We start from the raw sequence: 5206 nt of genomic DNA on the forward strand, positions 1-5206 counted from the left end.
CTCCCAAAAGGACCTTACACTCTAATAGAAGAAACAACATATAAACAACCACGTCCAAACAAACTATATATGGGATAAATTAGAAATAATCAACAGAGGGGAGGCACTAGATGTAAGGGGGATAATGAAAGAAAGGTTTGGGTTTTTTTTAGGTTTTTGCAAGGCAAACGGGGTTAAGTGGCTTGCCCAAGGCCACACAGCTAGGTAATTATTAAGTGTCTGAGACTGGATTTGAACCCAGGTACTCCTGACTCCAGGGCCAGTGCTTTATCCACTATGTCACCTAGCTGCCCCGAAAGAAAGGTTTTTAGCTGGCATTTGAAGGAACTCAGAGAAGACAGTGATGAGGAGGGAGAAAATTCCTAGTCAGAGTTAAGATATGGAGTATCTTGTTTGAAACACAAGGAAACCAACATCATGGGATCATAGAGTCCATGTTGGTTGGGGGGTGGAGGATGGGGACAGGTAAGAATATTAGAAGATAAGGGTAAGGGAGGGCCACCTTATGAAGGACTTTCAATGCCAAACAGATTTTACAGTTGGTCCTAGAGATGATGAGGTGTCACTAGAGTTCATTGAATTGGGAGCTGAGTGACAGATCTATTCTTTATGAAAATCACTTTGACAGTTGAATGGAAATCGTCCTGGAGTGGAGGGGCAAGAAGACCATTATTCCGGGGGCAGCTAGGTGGAATAGTGGATAAAGCACTGGCCCTGGAGTCTGGAGTACCTGGGTTCAAATCCAGTCTCAGACACTTAATAATTACCTAGCTGTGTGACCTTGGGCAAGCCACTTAACCCCGTTTGCCTTGCAAAAAAAAAAAAACTAAAAAAAAAAAAGAAGAAGACCATCATTCCAAGAGTGATTCAAATGAGTGAGGTGATGAGGGCTTGTACTGGAGTAATGGCAGTGTATGACAGAGATGATACAAAAGAAAAATCAATTCACCTTGGCAACAGATGGAATATGGGGAGGCGGAGTTGGGGGAGAGAGAGAGAGAGAGAGAGAGAGAGAGAGAGAGAATGACCTAGGGTGACACCTGAATTGTGAGTCTGAGGGACTGGGAAGATGGTGTTACCTTTGACAGTGGAAATCTGGAAGGAGGAAGGTTCAGGGGAAAGATAATGAGTTCAGTCTTAGATATGGTTGGTTGATTGATTGATGCTTGCCCATTATTCTCAAAGAAGACCATGACATCAGGGAGGTGATGCCATGACAAGCACATGGATTAGATTTGAGTGAGGGGTTACTGTGCTAGGTCACCAGTATCACTTTCTCCTCCAGGGCCATCTGTGTCCAGTGGCTGGATACGGATCAGAATGATGGTGGTATTAAGATGTCTACAGTTCCAGGTGCCAGTAAGCAGTCAGAGATGCGAAACTGGGGGTCAGCAGAGAAATTAGGGCTGGATAAGTAGATTTGATGACCACACTGCCCAAGCAATAAACTCCCTGAAAATTATAATGGACCAAAAAGTAGCTAATAATGCCATGAGACAATAAGAAATATTAAAAGAAAGTGAAAAGGCTAAGGGAAAAATAGCAACTGACCTGGAAAGCAGATCAAAGACAGATGATTTAAGAATCACTGGAATACTTGAAAGCCCTGACCACCTTTTTGGAGACATGGATAAGAGTTGAGTTTCTGGTGGATAACCCTGGAAAAAAGGTGAGAAGTCCTGAAAAAGCTCAGCAACAAAGGCGCTTAGTCACAACTAGAATGCAATATAATTGGGCATTCCCTAATTCCTATGAATAGCATTCTCAGGAAATACTTACAGGTAATATTAGTTAAGGAATTGTTGTTGAGAATTCTTAATACCTAATCTAATTCTTTGTTGTTTACCTTTTCTATTCTAGGTAGTTTTTTTTTTTTGAAGTGCCTTTTGCCCCGATTGCATAAATCATTTAGTTTGGACTAGCTCAGAGTCATTGGATGGGAACTTGGGACTGTGAATTTGAATAAGCAATCCCTAAAATGGAACCACGAACCTGGTTGTAGTAGAGAGGAGTGGCCATGGCTACATTCTAGAAGCATTGGTAATTAGTATTCATCATGCGTAGCTATGAGCTGGCTACCTCTCTGTAAGCCATTATGCTGACCTCATTGCTACATGCCTGTGAAACCTGGCCACTCTACCAGGGCCAGGTCAGGAAACTGAATCACTTCCCTTTAAATTGTCTTAGGAAGATTCTGACAGGAGAAGATACAAGATACTGAGGTCCTCTCCCAAGCTGAAACATTCCAACTCTTCTACAGAAAGCTCAACTCCAATATGGTGGTCACATTGTTCAAATGTCAAGCATACACTTGCCTAAAAGATTATTTTCTGGAGAAGTCATACAAGGCAAGTGTTCACATGGTGGTCAGGAAAAAAAATGATAGGGGCTGCTAGGTGGTGCAGTGGATAGAGCACCAGCTCTGGAGTCAGGAGTACCTGAGTTCAAATCCAGCCTCAGACACTTAATAATGACCTAGCTGTGTGGCCTTGGGCAAGCCACTGAACCCCATTTGCCTTGCAAAAATCTAAAATATAATACAAGGAAATTCTCAAGGTCTCTCTTCAGAATTTTGGAATCACTTGCAGGACTGTTCAGCATGGCATGCCTGCATCAAAGACGGCGTTGTGCTCTATGAGTGAAGCAGAATTGAAGTAGCTCAAAAGAAGTTCAAGATTCACAGATTTAGAAAATCCACCCAAATGTTCACATGGATTATTTACACTTGGACTGTGGTGGGGTATTCCCAGTTCGTATTGGTCTGATCAGCCACAGTCACACATACTGTAACCTGACTGTAACATAGTGATGTCATTTTGATTCTCTTTGAGAACAAAGGACAGCAACCAACCAAACTCTCTGTATTGATCTTGGGTCTCCACTCTTTACTAATCATTTTTGTTGGATCATGGGGGGAATAGAAACCATTCTCCTTGAAAGAAAGAACAAATGTAAAAGTGATTTGAGCAGTTCAGCTTATCAATTGTGATTATATTTGTAAAGTGCTAAGCACTACATCTGCACAAATGCTTATTCCTTCCCTTCTTCCATTTCCTTCCCTCCTCCCTCCATCATCCTCACCACATTCATCCCAGGAAGCAGTCCTGTCCCTTATTTGATTCTCCTTTCCTCCCAAAAACACCTTTTTGGTTGTCTTTAACAATCATTCCCAGGCTCAGTGCATTCCAGGATTGAGCACTCCTGTCACAGTCCATAAAGGACCAAAGTACCACTCTTAGGTCTTCATCTTCAGTGACCTATCCTTACTCTCATCTTCTTTGCATGTATCCTTAAAAAATATGAATTGGCTGATGAGTTCCTTCCCATGGGCATCATTGGCAGTTTAAGCATTTGTCATAATTATTCCTACTTGAGCCTTCAGCTGAGATCTTCTCATCCCTTTATGGTCTGAGATCATCATCCAAATCTTAGGCACTGCATCATTTAGGGCTACTCTGAGCCTAGATAGCTTGTTGCAGTAGACATAATAAAGGCAAGAATTTGGCCAAAGGCTAGAGGTGGAAGACAATATCTAATAATGACTCCACCTGGCATACTTCCATTCACCTTCACCCCTTCCCTTCTCTTGCACAAGTTTTGTGTTGTCTTTCTTGGACTATCCCACCAGATGGCACCACCTTCCAGGAAAGAGAGCATGGCACAGTGGAGATGGAATTGTGAGAGATGGAGTCAGAAAGATCTGAAATTGAAGCCTTACTAACTGCGTGACCTTGGGTAAGTCACTTAACCTATTTCCACCTCAGTTTCTTCATCTATAAATTAGGGATAAAAACTGTACCTAACTTTGCAGGATTATTGTGAAAATCACTAGCACCCCTTCCCTTAGGAGATTGTGGGTCTTATTTGTTTTAGGAGACATTGGAGTTAAATAACTTGCCCAGGACCACACAGCTAGAAAATGTCTGAAGTCAGATTTGAATAGGAAAAGAAAATAGCAAAGAATTAGATCAGTTATCAAGGATTCTTATCACCCGTCTCCTAAGTGATGTTATCTCCAAATGTTTCCTGGGAAAACTAGCTAATTTCCAATTTGGGGAGTGTTCAGGGAGGACTTGACCCCTCTGTTGTGAGAGCTTGCCCAGACCTTTTACGGGATGCTCACCCACCTTTGGTGTCCACCCAACACTCACTCTCATCTGTAGCTCCAAGAAGGTGTAGCATGTGTAGCCGCCACCCCCCGTAAACCATCTCAGCAGATGGGCTAAACCAGGTTGAGGGTAACCAACTGGGTCACACATGTGTTGGTGAGTTAGGAGAGAAGAGTGTCTACCCCAAGCATATTGTGGGGGACTTTCCAGAAACATAGTGCTAAATTAGTCTAAGCCATAGGCCTCAGTTTCTATTTCTCAGGGATCAGGTGAGCATGAGAACCAGGATCTCCAACTTCACAAATTATGTCACCCTAACCTTATAGGATGTAAACAAAGACAGACCCTCCTGGGAAAGCTTAGGTACACTCCCCTTCTCTTCGGACCATCAAGTTTGACCAATTGTTGTAAGGGGCAGCAGAAAAGAGGAGGGGGAATGGGTTGTGGTTTTTGTGGGGTTTTTAACCCTGCTTCAGCTTCTGTAATTAGGCTTTTCCTGCTCTCTCTCTCTCCCATAGAGAGTTAGGAACTGCCCCGCTTCTTGCAAGAACCAAATTAAATTTTAATTCTTTGCTGCCACTTTGAGAGGACTCCGAGTAGTCATTTTGGATTACGGTTTCAATTCCCCGCACAATATGAAGACTTTTCCCCCTGCAGAATGGGCTAATGTGAATTATTTGTTTCAATGGGCCATAAAAGTGGCAGAAGCAGGTGCTATGGAGTGCTTTCTCAGTCAGGATCATTTATTACCTCCTGGTCCGATACCAGTCAACCTGACCACAGGATTGGTTCTCTATCCATTGAATCACCTCACTACCCCCTCCCAGGTGAGTGTTAAACAAAGCTCAGAAGTTATATCTATAAGGAATCTCATATAATCATTTGCTAAGTGACCCCTTAACCAGCTCCTACTTGGCATTGTCTGCCAACAGGACCATCCTCTAAGCCCTTACAACATGGTAGAACCTATAGCAGCAGCCTAAGGTAACTTCCTCATCAGAGTGAGGCCTCAGAGAAGGACAATATTTACATTTTGCTGTATTCAATTTCATCTCATTAGACACTGCCCTGTGCTCCAGTCCATTGAGACCCATTTG

This window comes from Macrotis lagotis, chromosome 1, assembly GCF_037893015.1.
Source record: "Macrotis lagotis isolate mMagLag1 chromosome 1, bilby.v1.9.chrom.fasta, whole genome shotgun sequence".
NCBI classification, from domain to species: Eukaryota; Metazoa; Chordata; class Mammalia; order Peramelemorphia; family Peramelidae; genus Macrotis; species Macrotis lagotis.